The sequence below is a fragment of the Chiloscyllium plagiosum genome, unplaced genomic scaffold (genome assembly GCF_037043375.1).
Source record: "Chiloscyllium plagiosum isolate Xiang-an unplaced genomic scaffold, Cpla_swu_hap1 HiC_scaffold_19, whole genome shotgun sequence".
Lineage (NCBI taxonomy): Eukaryota > Metazoa > Chordata > Chondrichthyes > Orectolobiformes > Hemiscylliidae > Chiloscyllium > Chiloscyllium plagiosum.
The window spans coordinates 43,912,517-43,932,236 of record NW_028270157.1 but is presented as its reverse complement, the minus strand read 5'-3'; the positions used below and the strand labels follow the sequence as shown (position 1 = coordinate 43,932,236).

Sequence of the window (19,720 nt, the reverse complement as noted above, 5' to 3'; positions counted from 1 at the left end):
AACCTGAACTATTGTTAGTGGTACATCTGGGATTGTGTAGTAGTTACTCCCTCATTTCATTATTGATCACTGGATCTCATGTGGAATGTCAGTCATGTCCCTCTTCATGCTGACTGTATGCAGCTTAAAATTAATAGATTAAATAATATGTTGAAGTAAGAAAATATTGAGGCTCCATATTACATTACAGTACATAGAATTGTTTAGTTTAAAACAGAAATAGACCATGTAGCCCTACTATTCTATGCTGTTATATCTTCCTACCCTACAACATTTCACTCTAGCAGCATAACCTTTATTCTTTCTTGCCCATGCGCTTATCTAGATTTGTTTAAAAATTTTTTACATTATTTGCCTTGAATACCTGCTGTAGGAGTAAGTTTAACATTCCTACCACTTGTCAAAACAAATTATATTTAATATTAATGAGGCACAGCAGCTTCTGACAAAGCAAAAGGACTATCTGAGCAAACCCTGTAGACAAGGATAATTGAACTACCTTTCCAGCCTTTCCCTCTGCTCATGACACATTTTTTGTCTGTCTGCTGTGTAGGGAGAATTTTAAAAGGGTACTAGAGCTTTAATTAAGAGTTCAATGCTGACAGTTCATAATTGTTGGTTTTAAAGCTGGATTCTATTTACCTGTAATAAACAGTACTTCATTTTAAAGTACAGAAGTATAGTCTGTGCTTGCCGTCATCCTGGGTGTAAAAGACTGGTAAGGTGGTGAATTCTGTCTACTTTTATAAAATCTTTAATTTTTGTAATGATTCCAGGAATAGTGGGCCTTAATTTCCAGCGTACCACCACAGTGAGGCGTAATAAAAAGGGAAAGAGAGGATTTTAAATATTGGCAGATAAAATCAAAGAAAACTCAAAGATCAGTGTATTAAAAGGATAAATAAGGAAGGGTACTGCTTATCAGAATATATAACTTGTGCAGAAGATGTGGACAGGGCTCTTAATGAGTATTTTGTCTCTGTTTTTACAAAGATTGACAAACATTCCAGTGGATGAGGAGGACAAGGAAGCATAAGCTACAATAAGCATAATGCAAGAAGAAATACTAGAGGGACTGACTTCTTTGAAGTTGGATAAATCACCAGGGCTGGATGCATTGTGTCCCAGGCTGTTGAAGACGTCTGTGAGGAATTTACGTCTGCTCTGAGGATAATTTTTCAATCCCCACTCGTTATAGGTCAGGTACAGGGATTTGGAGGCCTGGTTAAAAAGGGTGTGAGGGATGCACCAAATAATTACAGACCAGTCAGTCTAACGTCAGTGGTAGGCAAATTATTAGATCGATTCTGACAGACAAGGATGAACTGTCACTTTGTATGGTATGGATTAATAAATTTACCAGTGCTGATACCTTCAGGGACCTGTGGGCATGTCCTCATGGCTGTAATATTCAAGTCCTGGCAACACTGGTGTAAATCCCCTTTGTATTCAAAGCAATTATTTTCTTCCTGTATACGGTGACAAGAGTTGTTCACAAAGTTCCAGCTGTGGCCTAATCATAGTTTTGTTAATGGATAGTCATGTCTTACTAACTGAGTTGAATTCCTTGACGAATTAATAGGTACAATTGAGGGTGATACAGTGGATGTTGTCTGCATGGATTTTAATAAGTCATTTGACAAGGCCCTAAATGGCAGACTTGTCAGAAACATGAATGCCCAGGTAGGCAGGAGAATGTCGTGAGTTGGCAACAAACACTAAGGGTAATGGAAAACTGTTTTCTGTAGTATTCCCCAGGGCTCAAAGTTTGCTATTAGTTGTAAATTAATTTTAAAGTCATAAATGTGGGAGGCATGATTGGGAACTTCACAGGTGATACAAAAGTTGGTCTGTTGATAGTGAAGAAGGTATCTGTTGACTCCAGAATTATGTTAACATTTTGGTTGAGTGAATGGAAAAGTGACAAATTGAATTCAGTCAGGTGAGGTGTTTAATAATGAATTTGGTGGGCAAAACAAAGCAGGTGAAAGTACAATAAATGGGATGATATTGAGAATGGTAAAGGAAGTGTGAGACCTTGCAGTGCATGCTCACAGGTTCCTGAAGGTGTCAGCACAAGTAGATAAGCTAGCAAATAAAGTGTGTGGGATACTTTCCTTTTTTTGGATGAGGTATACAATGCAAAACGGGGATGTGATGCTGGAACTGCATAAAATGATGGTTAGGCCACAGCTGGAACTTTGTATACAGGTCTTGTCACTCATTACAGGAAGGAAGTAATTGCTTTGAATACAGAGGAGATTTACACCAGTGTTGCCAGGACTTGAAAGTTACAGCTATGAGAACAGATTGCATAGACAAGGATTGTTTTCCCTTGATCAGAGGAGGCTGAGATTTGATTTAGTTGGAGTGTACAAAATAAAAATGGGCATGGTCAGGGTGGGCAGGGAAAACTTGCTTCCTCCAGTGGAGAGGTCAGTTACCAGGGGGCACAGATGTAAGGTGATTGGATGGGACATGAGGAGAATGTACTGCCTGATTTTGATGGTGGAGGCAGAAACCCTGAAATTGTGTGAAAGATACTTGTACCTGAAGCTCCATAAGCTGAAAAATCTGTGAATGATGGACTGAATAACCTGTTCTGGTCCTATCCTCTTGTATTTTTTAATAGGTTCATTTTATAAGCAAAATATTTAGTGTATATGTAAGTGCAGGCACCAATAGTTGCTTTTATTTTGTGTTTCCTTCTATTACAGTGCATGCTTACAAACTCACACTGTTAAAACAACACTAACTAGAAGCACAAGGAGGAAGATACTGGTGCATCTAAATGAAGACAAACTTCAGCACTGACTGGCACTAAGCCAACTTGGCAGAGTGAATGTAATATCAGTTATAGTCTGTCAGGCTCAAGCATGATGAACTGAACAGCTTCCTTCCGAGTTCAATCAATGTGCAATTCTCTGAGGATATTCTCTCAGTCAGAGACACCAGATCAATTGGGTCCTCCTCATCTGTGGAAAACTCAAATTGACCACTGACCGAAGCCAACATTGAAATATTCCTACCATGCACTCTGAGTACAGAATGGGCATTCTTTGTTTATGCTGCATCTGATAAGTAGGATCTGATTTGTGAATGCTTGATGCTAATACAACATGACTGCTTTTAGCAGCATGATATACACAAGGGTTATGGATGAATCAGAATACTTTCCATGCAGATCTGCTCTCATATAACATCCAGCAGCTCTGCTGGAGGCCTGGGAGGGGCAGATGGAGACCTAGGAGGACCCCATCTTCATAAAAATAAATGTTTGCCAAAAAAGAAACAAGATTCATTTCAAAATTCATATTAATAACTTGAAGATGAATTTCAATACCCCATAATGTGGAAACTAAATTACCAAAACATGTTGAATTATTTTACATGAAAGTACCCTTTTAGAAGAGGAAAAAGGCTAGCAAATTGAAAATATTTTAAAAGATGCATTTGGTCTTGTAAACCATTGGACTGGTAATACACAAGATTATTTTTCCCAACAGCTGGTACCCATGTTTACATTTTGCTGTATTGTCTTTACACACTAAATTATTTTCTGATACATTATTCTCATGGGAAAATAGAACGTGAGTTTTAATTACACCACAGTAATCATGAGCAGGTCAAATGAACTGCAATTAAGTGATGACCTTCTTCACTGTCACACTAAACACTGTTAAAGGGCTAATGAATACAAAGCATATTGTCTTTAAAATGCACCTGTTTAAAGTATTGATTACCTTAGGACCAGAGCAAGCCACTCAGCCCATCATGTTGGTGTCAGGTGAAAAACAAACTAACTATCGATTCTAATCCCGCTTTCCAGCACCTGGTGCATAGCCTTGCAGGTTACAGCACTTGCTATTCTCAGGAACAGTAGAAAAAGTAAGAATATTAAACCAGAAAACAAACAACAAAAACTAATAAATCCGTACTTGTGACCTTGGTTGCTGAGATTCCGAAGAACATTTGTACCAAATGGACATCAGTTAACTCTTCAGTTTACAGCTTCAGATTTGATGGCAGGAAGATGACTGAAAGATCCTGATGACATCCGCTATTATGTCAAGAAAATGATGATGTAGATGGCAAAGTTTCCATCTGGATAAACTTTATTGGGTATTAGCTGTTGGAAAATAAGTGGCTGCTGCTTGTTTGTTCCTGTTATGTGGAGTAATTGGAGTAGACATCATAGCCTCAACACTATGGCCAAGCAGCCAAGTGTTCTCTCTGTTTTGGAGCAGGCACTATGTTGTGGAAAACTCTTCGTGTCTCTGCTGAAAACTGGGCAAACGAATAGATGTTTGACCTGGGAAGCAAGTCAAACAATTGTATGTTTATGCTTCTGGGAGACATAGGTTTCCTTATAGAAACTGCATTTTACTGTAAAGATGATTTAAAGATATTGAGAGGAAGCTTGAAATCTAATGGTAACTTTCTAGATTCAACCATTATGCACTGTTTACACCCTATACTATCTCAAGTCACCGTTCATTTTCCAACTTTTAGCGCAGGAAAGCCCTCCTGTTTCTCCCTCCATTCCTCACATGACCTAAAAATCAGCCTCATGTCTTGTCTACCAGGAGGAGGTGCCATGCATATAAACCCTATTTTGGGGGACAAAGAATGATATTGGTAAAAACAGAGGCGTGGGCTGCTTAACTATGATTTCACTAAGGGATTGATGCAGTAACTGAATGAGGATGGAAATATTTAAGAAATGAGTATCATTTCCTAAATCCCATATTTGCACAGTAATTTTGGCTGCACCATTTGTTTTGAGTGGGATCTTTTTAATTTGATTGTAAAATGGGTAGTTTGCAGGTCCCAATGAATGCAGTGTAGCAATATGTCGACCTTGCTTATGACTGAGCTTGTGCATTGGATTAGAAGGATGACACATTCTCTAATTCAACTATTGTTTTGTTGAAGAAAGTAAATCTAGTGACCCATCCAGTGTGATCAATATGCCGTGACAGTACATTAAAATTTCATTTGAAATGCTAGTTTGACTGAATAGGATTACGTTAACAGCTGTTGTAAGTGAATTTGATACGAGGAGACTTGCTGACAGTTACAGGCGGGTTTTAATGTTGCACATCATCGTGTCCCAAGGCTCTTGGTTCAAATACATCAGGTATTAAAATTTAAAATTAGGAACCTTTTTACATTGTGCTCCAAAGTTCATTTCTGCACCAACGTAAAACCGCTCACAGTGGCTTAGTGATTAGTACTGCTGCCTCAAAGTACCAAGGACCCGAGTTCGATTCCACTTTTGGGTGACTATATGTGGAGTTCGCACATTCTCCCCGTGTCTGCCTGGGTTTCCTCCCACTGTCCAAAGATGTGCAGACTAGGTGGATTGGCCATGGGAAAATCAGGGTTAAAGGGATACGGTAGGCAGGTGGGTCTGGGGTGGATGCTCTTCAGAGGGGTGGTGTGGACTCAAAGGGCCAAATGCTTCCACACTGTGAGGATTCTCACAACAAAATCATAAAAGGGCTGTATCTTAATTAAGAAATCTATTAAAAACAGAGCATTTGAGTGAATTCAAATGTGAGAGAAACCATTGTCAGAATTGAACATAAAAGTAAAACCAAAAGGGTGCAGGGATCAAACATTGTCTGTTTTGGGTTAGGCCAGGATAGCATTGAAGCCCTGGAGCAAACCCTTAGGGATTAGAGTTGGAAAGTAGGACACTCGAACAGCACTTCATATGATGCTAAGTGGTGAGGGAAATCGAGTCAATGGAATATCACCAGATGATTAGCAAGGAGCAGGAAAGGTAGGAAACCCTGTGAAACTACCCAGTATAAGGTAGTAAATACCTTACACCATGTCATAATGTAATGTGAACCTTGGGTACTAATTACTGGCAGCTTATTGTATAGTGCAAGCACAAATCTATCTTCGTTTATGAGTCAATTGGGCTGTTCAGTACTCTATGGTGGAGAATGGACTGTAAGTATCAGCAAAAGAATCACCTACCTTTCAGTACAAGACAAGGCTTCCATGCTCACATGTACACATACACTCACACTCGCCCTCTCTCCTTCACACACACAGTCTCTCTCCCTCTTTCCCTCACGTGCACGCACACACACATATAACTCTATGGGGTGAATTTGCTTTTGCAGAATTGTATTTACAGATACATTCTATTTTAAAAGCACACAATCTGTAGGTAGTCAGCCCACATGACATTTTATAAATTCCTACTTTGGAAATAGAACTAGTTTGACTCAAAATTGGAATGCAGATAGACTCTATCCTCACACCTTTAAATCATAGTCTGAGCTGAGATGTAGCTTTTTTTTAATAAAACCTCAAGTTATCTCAGGAATGTGACTTGAGAGAAGTTCTGGGATTTACATATTAATGAATTGAAATCTGCAATCCATTCTAAAAGATGAAAGATTTAACAGCAATCTAGTTCTGTTCAATAAATCGTATCAGTTGCATGACACTATGATCTTGTGATATAAATTCTGTGTCTTTTGATCCTGCTCCATTAACTACCTGACGAAGGAGCAGTGCTCCAAAAGCTTGTTACTTCCAAATAAACCTATTGTACTATAAGCTGGTGTTGTGTGATTTTTAACTTTGTCCACCCCAGTCCAACACCGGCACCTCCTCATCATATTATATCCTAGTAACTATATGCAGACTACACTAACGCTAAGGCATTTGACTATTATCAGTGAAAGGTAAAGAAGACACGTGACTCCATGAGGAGACTGTGACCAACTATTATCTGCCTGAATTGACAGATATTCCCATCAGTGTGTGTTAAATACTTGAATGGGTGGACTTTAAGATAGCTTATAGGTTGATCCTTTTGTATCCATTACCTTTATATAACATCTCCTTCCAAGCTATTTCTCTCTTAGTTAACTTATGAAACAATTGTATAAGCCACTACATTCCATTTATCATGACTTCTTTTCTTCTCTGACTTCACGTGGATGACACAGGGACCCGGGTCGATTCCGACCTTGGGCAACTATCTGTGTTGAGGTTACACATTCTCCCCGTGTCTGCATGGGTTTCTGCCAGTGCTAGAGTTTCCTCCAACAGTCCAAAGATGTGCAGGTTAGGATGGATTGGCCATGCTCAATTACCCCATAGTGTTCAGGGATTTGCAGGTCAGGTGGGCTACCCATGGGAAATATGGGGATAGGGTGGGGTGTGGATCTGGGTGGGATGCTCGTTGGAGGATTGGTGTGGATTCAGGGGCTGAATGGCCTGTGTCTGCGCTATAGGACTTCTTTGATTCACAAATTTAAACAAACTGGTGTTTGGACAATTCTTCCAGAATATAATTCATTAGATATGGAGCATCCACACTGGTAAACTATTAGTTTGAGGGTGGTTGATCTTGATATTGATCTTTAGATTATTTCTCCTCTGAAGGATCCTTTATCTCATGGATATCTTTCACGGAGTAATTGGTTGATTACTGATGATGTTGGTGGTGGTCCATCACCTTCACTGGATGACCTTTGATTCCACAAACGTCCATCATGGAAGACAGCTGATGAAAGAAGTAGTTTCATCTTTTTTACCACGTACTGGCCATATGACTGAACTTTCTCAAGCCAATGGCTGTGTTGAATGTCTTCTGTCAGGCTATGTGTTCTTGCTTGGTGGATTAGATTATTTCTGCACTCATGCCATCAAAGGTATTGATTGTGTTATGCCACCCCTGTGTGTTGCACATACTGTGCTGTTACAATTGATAAATTAAAATTTCACCAATGATCACAGGTTGACTGTATGTTCCGTTTCACTGTTTGGTTATTCCCATATATGCTGATGGTTATCATTTGAAAAATTTTAATAGTAACAGGGATGGAAAAACTTCCTGTAGTCCATGAATTCTGAACTTCTCCCATGCTGATAGTGTGAAATAGTTCTCAAACTCCAGTAAAATATATTTCCAATTGTTGAAGCTTCTTCTGAGATTCAGCCATTAATCTTGGGAAGTCTATAAAGTCTTCTGTTTTGTTGGGTTGTGTTTGCTGAGGTTAGTGGCTAGTATTGAGTGACTTTATGGAGGTTTGTAAAATCAAGAGCAGCATGGATAAGGTGTAGAGTCAAGGTCTTTTTCCTAAGGTTGGAGTGTCCAAAACTAGAGGGCATAGGTTTAAGGTGAGAGGGTAAAAATTTAAAAACGACCTGATGGGAACCTTTTCATGCAGAGGGTCGTGCGTGTATGAAATTAGCTGCCAGAGGAAGTGGCGGAGTCTGATACAATTACAACATTTAGAAGACATCTGGATAGGTAAATGAATAGGAAGGGTTTAGAGGGATATGAGTCAAATGCTAGCAAAAGCAGTAGGCGAGATTGGGATGTCCGATTGGCGCAGGTGAGTTGATGTTTCTGTGCTATATGACGCAATGAGTCTAAGCTTTAGTCCAACTTTCACAAATTGCAGGATGTTGAGTGCTTCTTTACTCAAGAGTGAGGTTCATTGGTTCTAGATGCCATCCATATTCTTGAACATCTGGTATTCTTAATGTTGTCATGATACCTCTAACATTTCCTTAATATTAGTTGACATTCCATCTGCACCATATATCTCTGGATTGGTCAGCAGTAATTTTGTGCATTTTAAGGAAGATATTTGGTTGTCTAAGGAAGTGATACTTGCTCCTGTGGCAAGCCTAACTCAAGTGAGATGCCCATGACATAAATAAATTTGGTCATTATCCGTTTCTGATGAATTACTAATTTCTCTGATGAAGGCCTCTGGAATTTTCTCAAAAGGAGAGCTACCATCAGACAAGGATATTTCTTCCAGTGATGTTCAGTCATATTGCTACTGTTCACAAACCGTTTTTGACGTCGACATATATTTTTGGAAATGGCCAGTCTTATTACAGAAGTGACATTCTTCAAACATAGCTGGCCATTGTTTTTGCTTGTAAGGTGTTCTTATATCACAACTTTGATGCTGACTCTTATAATCTGTTATATGCACAGAGAATACTGTACAAACTCAGCAGGTTTGACAGCATCTGTGGAGAGAGATAGAGTTAACGTTTCAAGTGTGGTATTCTAAGGCATAGCTTTTCTGCTCTCAGGATTTGTCTGTGATTTTCCCTGGATTTGCTTATAACAATTTGGATAGATCTTCACAAATATATATCCTTTTTGAAATGTAAAAGCTCTGATACAGATCTGGTACTGATCAAAAGATAGTCACCTCTTCTGCAGAGACTCAATCTGTCTACCACCATAGGTGACTGAAACAGCCACTTAGAAAAGCTTAGGAAGGAGGTAGCACTCTGCACCGAACACAAGCCACCAGCGGTTTTTACCTGATCATCACATCATATTATAAAATAGTGGCAGCAATGGGATGACTTTATGTAAGTATCAGCAGAAGAGTCACCTATCTCTTATAACAAGGCAAGATTACATGATTATATTAATCCTGAGGTATATTAACTATTACTAACGAGAGATGGAAAAGACTCCTGCATCTCCATTAGTAGACTGTGACCAACTACTGTCTGCCCCAACTGCCTGTTACTCCATCCAGTGGCTGTGTTATATTTCAGAATAGGCAGCTCTCAAATCAGGAGAAAGTGAGGACTGCAGATGCTGGAGTTCAGAGTTGAGAGCATGGTGTTGGAAAAGCACAGCAGGTCAGGCAGCATCTGAGGAGCAGGAGAATCAACGTTGCAGGCATAAGCCCTTCATCAGCTCCTCAATTCAGCTCATAGATTAATCCTTGCGTATCCATTATCCATACAACACTATGTCAACAATGCAGAATTCAATAAGTTCTCAGAAGGTAAGACAGTTTGAAAACAAAGAACAAACTAGTCAAAGACACCAGTTGGAGTTAAGAGAATGGTCAGCTGATTCTTTGCTAAAAAAGTTTGTAGTTATGTATATGGTAACAGCAGTCCCGAGATTTGAGAAGCCAGTGAAGAATGTGGCAGGCCAGAAAAGAGTAAGGATTGTGGCCTCAGTGTGATCTCTTGGGATATAATTTTTTTCTTATTTTTCTATCGAGAGATGATATCATGAACAACTAAATAGTTTTTTTCCTATCACCAAATCAATCATGGTATTCTTTATATATTAACTACCACCACTAAATCACTCATGTTCCAATTGATTAATTTATATTCAAAGCCCTTTGCAGGCAATGTAATAATGCCAAAGATGAGGGAGAGAGGGAGGGGATTAGTGAAGTGTTCACAATTAAGTCTTACCATGTTTTAAATTTAACTTTCATTTTAATCATTTAGTGCTACTACTCCCAGTGGTCAATCATAGAATCATACAGCACGGAAACAGGCTATTCAGCTCATCGCTGACCAGATATCCTAAATTATTCTAGTCCTGTTTGCATGCATTTGGCCGTATCCCTCTAAACCCTTCCTATTCAAATACACTGCAAATGCTTTTTAAATGTTATAATTGTACCAGCCTCCATGACTTCCTCAAACACTACCCTCTGTGTGAAAAGGTTGCTCTTTAGGTCCCTTTTAAATCTTTCCTCTCTCACCTTAAACCTATGCTCTGTAGTTTGGACTTCCCTAACCTGGGAAAAGGACCTTGTTTATTTATCCTATCCATGCCCTTCATGATTTTATAAACCTCTATAAGGTCACCCCTTAGCATCTGATGCTTCAAGGAAAATAGCCTCAACATATTCAGCATCTCCTTATAGCTCAAACCCTCTAACCTCAGCAACATCGTTGTAAATCTTTTCTGAACCCTTTCAAGTTTAACAACATTTTTCCTATAGCTGGGCGACCAGAATTGAACACAGTATCCCAAAAGTGGCCTAACCAATGTCCTGTATAGGTGCAACATGACTCCCCAGCTCCTATGTTCAATGCACTGACCATTAAAGACAATTGTGCCAAATGCCTTCTTCATTATCCTAACTACATGTGATTCTATCTTCAAGGAATTATGAACCTGCACCCCCAAGGTCTCTGTTCAGCAACACTCCCAGGACCTTACCATTAAGAGCATTAGTCCTGCCCTGATTTGCCTTACCAAAATGCAACACCTCACACTTGTCTAAATTAAACTACATCTGCTACTCCTCGGCCCATCTGATCAAGGTCCTGTTGTACTTTGAGATAAACTTCTTCAATGTCTACTACACCATCGATTTTGGTTCATCTGCAAACTTACTAACCATTCCTCTTGTGTGTTAATTGTTTTTGATAAATAATTATTTGACTGATATGGGGTAAGTTTTTTATAAAGTACAAGGGGCTGTTTATTGATGTCTATTTGCTGTCTTAAATGTGAGCTGATTTGTTTTTGTAATAGGTAATTAAATTGGTACAATGAGGTTCAATTGTCTGCTTGACAATTATCCTGGTGTCATTGGGCCATTGTATATATTGACACGGACCGAATTCATGAAAAGCAGTAGCTGAATCTCAGAGTGTGAAGGAGTTTGGAGTTTAATCTCAACTACCAATGAGCTTTCAAGTGCAGTTGGACAGTTAATTTTGCCTTAAAACAATGTTTGCGTTTGGTGCTGAAAGCTATAAATTTTTAAAAGCTGTGCTTGCTGACACCAGGAGCATGCGCATTAACAGAGATATTTCTTACAAATGGCTTTACAAATAAGTTTGATTTGGAGTCACCGCAGCAGTGCATTTGAACTTTTTTAGAAGTTTGTTACAAAAATGAATTTATGTAATAGAAGTTCACTGTGTTAGCTGTGGCTGAGTTGGTAGCACACTTGTCCCTGTATTAGAATGTTCAGGATTCTGCTGCTGCTAGCCCACAGCACCTCATAGACAGGAGCACAAAGATTAAGGTTGGTATTTCAGTTCAATGTTGTGCCATCAGAAGTACTGGCAATTGAATAAGACATTTAACTAAGGATCTTTTTGCCCTCTCAAGGAGGATATGAAAGATCTCATGGCATTATTTTGAAGAGGAGCAGGAGAATTATTTGATCATTGCCATTTGCGAGAGTTTGCAATGTATCAAATGGTTTGCTCATTGACTGCATTAATGCCTACACTTCAAGAGCACTTCACTTGCAGTAAAGCAACTTGCAATGTTCAGTGGTTGTGATAGATGCATTGTCAATTCTAGTTTCTTTGTTGATTTTCTTGGATAGCTGTTAAATACACTCTGTAACATCAGAGCAGTTTCTGGATTGCTCAGTCAGTACACAGTTGCACGGTGACATTGGACTAGAAATCCAAAGCCCTGGTCAAATCCCATGATGGCCGAGCAGATGGGGAAATTCACATTCAATAAAATCTGGAATTAAAAGCTGGTCTGTGTAGGCATTCTCGATGAGAATGAACAAAAGGCAAAAACTTATTTGACCTTGCTTTCACCAAACTACCTGTCACCAAAGCATCTGATCATGTCAGTACGGTAGGAGTGATGACTACACAATCATTGTGGATCTGGAGTGCTGTGTTCTTGCTGATGATACCCTCCATTATGATGTGTGGCATTATCACTTTGTGAAATGGGACAAATTTCAAATAGATCAGACAACCCAAAACTGGGCATCTACGAGGTACTGTGGGCCCATGTCAGCTACAGAATTGTATTTAGCCACAACCTGCAACTTCATTGTGCAGTCTATCCCCCTGTCCATTGTCACCATCAAGCCAAGAGATGGTTTAATGAAGTGTTCAGGAAGCTATGCTCGGGGTAACACCAGTCATACCTAAAAGTAAGGTGTCAACCTAGTGAAGCTGCAAAACATGAATACAGAAGTAGCAGCATGCCATAGATAGAGCTAAGGGATTCCACAACCAAAGGAATTCCACAGATCAAGGCTCTGCAATCCTGTCACATCCAATCATGAATGGTCATGGACAATTCAACAATTCACTAGAGGAGGAGATTCCCTATCATCAGTGTGCTGGAGCCCAGCCCATCACTGCAAAAGTTAAGACTGAAGTATTTGCAGGAATCTTCAAGCCTGAAGTACGAAGTAGATGATCCATCTTGATCCTCCAAAGATCTCCAGCATTACCGCTACCAGTCTTCAGCCAATTTGTTACGCTCGATATGATATTAAGTGATAGCCAAAGATGATAGATATTGCAAAGGCTATGGGCCCTGACAACATTCCATCAATAGTAATGAAAATGTGCTGCAGAACTAGATGTGCCCCTAGCAAAGCTGTTCCAGGACAGCTACAGCACAGGTATCTTCCTGACAATGTGGAAAATTGTTCATATATGCCCTTTTTGCAAAAAGCAGCGCAAATCCAACTTGGCCAGTTACTGCCCCATCAGTCTACGCTCGATCATCAGTAAACTAAGGGGAGATGTCATCAACAGTGCTACCAAGCAGCATCTGCTCAGAATTAACCTGCTCAGTGACACCCAGTTTGGGTTCTGCCAGGGCCACTCAGCTCCTGACCTCATTATAGCATTGGCTCAACCATGAACAAAAAGCTGAATTTCAGAGGTGAGGTGAGAGTGACTGTCCTTGACGTCAAGGGTACATTTGACTAAGTGTAACATCAAGGAGGCCTAGCAAAACTGGAGTCAATGGGAATCAGGGGAGCAAAGTCTCCATTGGTTGGAGTCATACCTGACAAAGAGGAAAATGATTGTGATATTTGAAGACCAATTGTATCAGTCCTGGGCTATCTCTGCAGGAGTTCCTCAGAGTAATGTCCTTGGACCAACCATCTTCAGCTGCTTCATCAGTACCCATTCCTCCATCATAAGGTCAGAAGTGATGCATGTTCACTGATGATTGCACAATATTTAGCACCATTCTCCACACTCAAGAAGCTCGTCAGCATCAGGAACAAAGCAGTCTGCTTGATTGGCACCCCATCCACCAATTTCAATATTCATTCCCTTTGTGTGCAATGCAAAGTGACAGCAGCATGCACCATCTATTAGATGCACAGCAATAGCTCACCAAAACTCTTTTGACAACACCTTCCAAACCCTCTACCATCTGAAGGGCAATGATATCAAATACATGAGAATATCACCTTCTGCAAGTTTCCTTCCATGTCACACACCATCCTGACTTGAAAGCAGATCACTGTTTCCACGCTGTTGATTCATCAAAATCCTGGAACTTCCTTCTTGACAGCATTGTAGACTTCTCTGTACACAAAAAGTGCAGTGATTCAAGAAGGAGGCTCACCACTACCTTCTCAAGGGCAGTTAGGAATGGGCAATTAGTGCTGATCTGGCCAGTGTCCCCCACATATAATGTACAAAAAGCAACTCTAGATTGCTCTAATCCAAGAGATAGTGGCAGACAGTGCGAGAATAGTAGAATTAAAGCAGTGGCTGACAATCTTATGGCGCAGAGACCAGATCTCACCAATGCAAGGAACCCCTCTGTTTTTGTAACTGACCATATGATAAAATCCATTTTGTACTGTGCAAGCCTGCAATATGTGAATATCGTAACATTTGAGAAACAGGCAGTTTGAAAGATACTGTGAGGAACTATGGTGCGGCCTATTGCGAAGTTTTCAATTGGTCACACAGAACAATTTAAAGCTCACCGAACAGTCAATTGTAGCAATTCTAAAATTGGACAACATTTTTTGGATATTCCCGAGTCTTCAAATAATAATGCTGTCAATTAATTTAGGATTGTCAGCTGGGCTGATAGTGTAGTGCTTCATAAATTAATCCACTGGGCCCTGTTCTTTGCTATAGACAGAACATGTACACACACTGTGCCTGTTTCATGCAACAAATAGGTGTCAAACATTGCTCAAGGCAATGCCCTGACTAAACAGAGCCAACCTGACTGTTTGAGTATTTAAACAGAGCCAACCTGACTGTTTGAGTATTTAAACAGAGCCAACCTGACTGTTTGAGTATTTAAACAAAGCTCCCGTGACTTCATCAATAATCGATGCATTCTTCAAGGCAATGCCTGTATAAATTAGAGTCCATTTGCTAATCAATCAGTACTATACTCTCAAGCAATATAAATGTTGATTTTTTTCCTTGAATTTCTATTCTGGTAAATTGTCTGGATGAGTGCAATACTAAAACAAACTTCAAAAAATGTTGTTTTTTTTGAGCAATGCTAAAGTTCTGTTTTACCAAGTGACCAGATTATGGTCCTAACCAATGTTGTAGCTCCAAGAGCAAACAGACTAACATGAAAGGTTGCGGGGCCCATGACTTACAGTGGACGAGCGAATAGTATACACCAAGTTGAAAATCAAGACTAAATAAAAACTGAAAGAACTGCGGATGCTAAAACTCAGAAATAAAAACAGAAGTTGCTGGAAAAGTTCAGCAGGTCTTGCAGCATCTGTGAAGAGAAATCAAAGTGAATGTTTCAGGTCTGGTGACTCTTCCTCAGAACTGATGTTAGTTAGGGAAATCAAGACTTCTAGAAGGGGCAACTTTTGAATTACTTCTTGTGATGTCCTATGTACAAACTAAAAAAATATTAGGAAGCTTAATTGACATAGGAGTGAGTCCTTTGTATTCTTTTAGTGTGTTGAAGCAAATTCTGGAATGAGATTTGAGAAATCCCAATTGCAACACATGAAATTTAATGTGGAGAACTATAAAGTGATACATTTGTTAGAAGAGTGTGGAGAGTCATGATACACTATACAATGCAATTTTTAAGAGAATGCAGGAATGCAAATAACTGAGAGTGTATGAATACAAATCTTTGAATATGTAAAGGTAAGTTAAGAAACCTGCTAAAGGCAGATTGAATTTTTGTTTTTATTGGTAGATACAGAGAGTACAAAAGCAAGCAAGTTATACTCAACCTTTAAACAATACCGTAATACAATCCCTGCAGAGATCAATAACTTTTAAAAAGATATTTGAATTTCCAGGGACCTATTCAGTGAATTTCACAACAGGATTTCAAGTTTTAAGACTTTTATTGTAACAAAATAAAACTAAAAGCAACGATTTTGAATTACTGACTTGACACTACTATCCAATTCTTCAAGGATCTTCCAATGCCTGCTGACAGAGAAGTGGACTATGTAGCACATTCTCTCTAATGTCAATTAGTGGAGTAGAAAGGGAGGAAGGAGAGGACTAGTCCTCTTATCATTGCAGCTGTACCCAGTGATGGTTTTAAAACCCTGAGTCTTTAATGAATGATTGAGAGCAGTGAATGGGTGAGTGGGTAGGTAGAGAGGTGGGCAGTTGGGTGTGGTGGGCTGATGGTTGATTTGTAGATTTATGATCCTCTAGGTGTTCATATTGAGAGATTCAGCCACGGTATTTACATCTCTAAGATAGAAACAGAGTGGACAACAAAGAAGTAATTCCACAATATATTATACTGACCAATTCAATTCACAGTCATAATTTAGGATGACAGCCCACCAATTTGCCACAGCGTGCACAGCATTGTAAGCTGCAGTCCCGTAACTTTACATACTGACCCTTATTGATAGAGCTAAGCTGTGATATGGATTTCAACTTCTGGCATTCTCCCCAAGATTCTGACTCCGATAACAAAACAGCATTGAAACTATTGAACGAGTTGTATGAAAACAAGGTCATAGAGTCATACAGCAAGGAAACTGGCCCTTTGGCCCACCATGTCTATGCTAACCAACAAGCACCAAACTACTCTAATCCCATTTACCCACATTTGGTCCATAGGCTACTATACCCTGGTATTTTAAGTACTCATCCCAATGCTTCTTAAATGTTGTGAGAGTATCTGCCTCACCACCCTCTCAGGTAGCGAGTTCCATATTTCTACCACCCTCTGAGTGAAAAATATTTTCCTCAGATCTCCTCTAAACCACTTACTCTTCACCTTAACTTACACCCTCCAGTCTTAGATATGTCTGTAATGGGGAAGAGATTCTCACAATCTACTTGGGCTGTGTCTCTCATAATTTTGTATACCTCAATCAGATCCCCCTTCAGCCTCTTCTGCTCCAGAAGAAAACAAACACAGCTTATCCCGTCTCTCCTCATAACTGAAACTTTCCATCCCAGGCAGCATCCTGGTGTATCTTCTCTGCACCATCCCCAGTGCAAACATATCCTTCCAATAGTGAGGTTTCAGAATCCTATTACATTAAAAAAATTGCAAGACAGATTCACCAAGATGATCCGAGAAAAAAAAGAGTAAGCTATGAAATGGTATTCATTAGAGCAGAATATTAACAGGGGATCTGTAGAAGTGTCCAATGCTTTGAAAAGGTTTGTGAAGGTTTACAGCACAAAATTATTTCCACTGGGCAGTAAACCATTAGGAATTACATCTGAATTTAGAATTAGTATTAGAAGTAGGAGGGGAATGGAATTGTGGAATTGGAGAAGATTTTCATGTAAGTACTAATTAGACTATAAAATACATTACCACAAGTGGCTTTTGAAAGTTCAGATTATTGGAACATTTAAGTGAAAATTAAATAACATCTAAAGGATATGGGGAAAGAGCAGAGAAATCAGATTAGACTGGAGCCAGCACTGATACAGATGTAATGGGCAAATTAGACTTGGCAACATTCCAGGATTGTCTTGAAGTCTCCAGGAATTAAAGATTCATCTCCTGGTGACGATGCAAACAGTCCTGGAGAAAAGTCACGGGATATGAAAAAGTTTCTGAAATCTTATGGTTTCCATATTGTTGGAACAATGATGCAGGACTGAAGCTATGGATTGGGGCTCTTTGGATATTTGCTCATGCTGATCTTTTAGAAATGTTCCTGGAAATTTCAATTTCTGGTGGGCAATTCCCCTACTTACTACACACACACACACACCAGTGCCCATGGGTGTCTCCAACTCTTGAGTTAGAGACAGATTTCAGATAGTTCTGTAGTACTTACCCAGGTAGAAACTCAATCTTATTAGACAGACAAACCTAATTTAATATCTGACTAACTACTCAACTGACTCCTACTCACTGACTGTTACCTTGACCAAGCGATTACTTCTGACTCAAACCCCCCCCATCTCCCCCGAATCAGCATCTACCATCTGACGATTCGACTGTCCAACTACCCACAATATGATCTTTTGCTTCAACACCATTTTCCTCTACTATCTCAAATCCATTAATTTTTTTTTTAGCATGTCAATGCCAATCCCAATCATTATCATACTCAACGACTGAATCTCCATAGCCCTCTGGAGTAGAGAATTCCAAAGATTCACCATCATCTAAGTGAAGGAATTCCACCTCATCTCTAATGGTCTTCCTCTTTCTAAGACTGTGTTCCCTAGCTCTAGACCACCACCTCTCCCAACCAGAGAACACATCTTCCTGCATGTACCTTGTCAATCCCTGTAAGAATTGTATATGTATGAGTGAGCTCACTTTTCATTCTTTTAAACTCCAGAGATCTTTACTCATTGGACAATCCCTACATCCCAGGAATTAGATGGATGAACCTTTGTTGCATATCCTGTATAGTAAGTACACCTTTCCATGGGTAAAGCGATCTAGGCTATACAGAATACTCCAGGTGTTGTCTCAGCAAGGCTCTATATAATTGCAATAAGACACCTTTACTCCTATACTCAAATTCTCTTTAATAAAGGCCAACATATCATTTTATTTCCTAATTGTTTGCTCTACCTGCAAGTTATTTTCAGTGACTCATGAACAATGATATGGATCAAGTAATTTTGTTTTTTAAAGGGTGCAGAAAAGATTTACCAGGATGTTACCAGGTCTGGAGGCTTTAAGTTATAAGGAGAGGCTGCACAGGCTGGATTTTTTTTACCTGGAGCATATGAGGTTGAGGGGTGACCTTACAGAGGTTTATAAAATAATGAGGGGCATGGATAAAGTGAATAGCAAAGGTCATTTTATTAGCTTAGGGCAATTCAAAACTAGAGGACCTAATTTTAGGGTGAGAAGGGATTTGGGGTAAATGCTATAGCAAGTCATTGAGTCATATAGCATGGAAATAGATCCTTTGGTTAACTCATCCACACTAACCAGACATCTCAATCTGACCTAGTCCCATTTGCCAGCATTTGAATACCCCTCTAATATTCCTCTAAACCTTTCTAATTCATGTACCCATCCAGATGCCTTTTAAATGTTGTAATTGCACCCACCACTTCATATGACAGCTCATTCCATGCACACACCATCCTCTGTGCAGAAAATGTTATCCCTTAGGTCCTTGTTAAATCTTCCCCTCTCACCTTAAATCTATGCCCTCAAGTTTTGGACTCCCTTGCACTGGGAAAAAATACCTTATCCATGCCCTACAAGATTTTATAAACCTCTGTAAGGTTACCCACAGTCTCTGAGGTTCCAGGGAGAAAAGCCCCAGCCTATTCAACCTCTCGCTATAATTCAAACCCTGATCTGGCACATTTGATTTGATTTATTTACTATTGTCACATGTACCAAGATACAGTGAAAAGTATTATTTAGTGTGCTAACTAGACAAATCATATCTTATGCAGTACATTAGGGTAATGGAACAGAATGCAGAAAGTGCAGAGAAAGGTCAACTGTAATAAATGAGAGGTCTGTTCATAAGTCTGATAATAGCAGAGATGATAACGTAGGAAAGCACTCAGACCATATCATGCAGGCAATAGTGTTTGACCCAAGTCAAACACTAGGGGAAGGTAGATGGTTGAAAGCTTAGTTTTAAGTTCATCTTAAAACATGCTTGGATGGCATGGTTACCATGGGAACAGAGGGGGCCAAGGTGAGACTTTCCAAGTGCAAGGTGCAAAATGTTCATTTCTGAAACAAAGGCAAGAGTAGCTATGGTAACTGTAGACAGACATC

The 19,720-nt window shown here is 39.5% G+C and overlaps 1 protein-coding gene across 2 annotated transcripts in view; it reads left to right on the top strand.

Moving 5' to 3' along the window:
• The window catches only part of mcat (malonyl CoA:ACP acyltransferase (mitochondrial)), an 88,771-nt gene that overhangs the window by 17,350 nt on the left and 51,701 nt on the right, over positions 1-19,720 (top strand). Inside the window, exon 5 of one of the 2 annotated variants that reach the window (XM_043709413.2) lies at positions 994-6,576. The exons of the other annotated variant lie outside the window; for it this stretch is intronic. The gene's annotated coding sequence lies outside the window, so the exon portion shown is untranslated. Of the gene's footprint in view, positions 1-993; positions 6,577-19,720 lie in introns of those variants that run through there. 2 annotated transcript variants of the gene reach the window in all.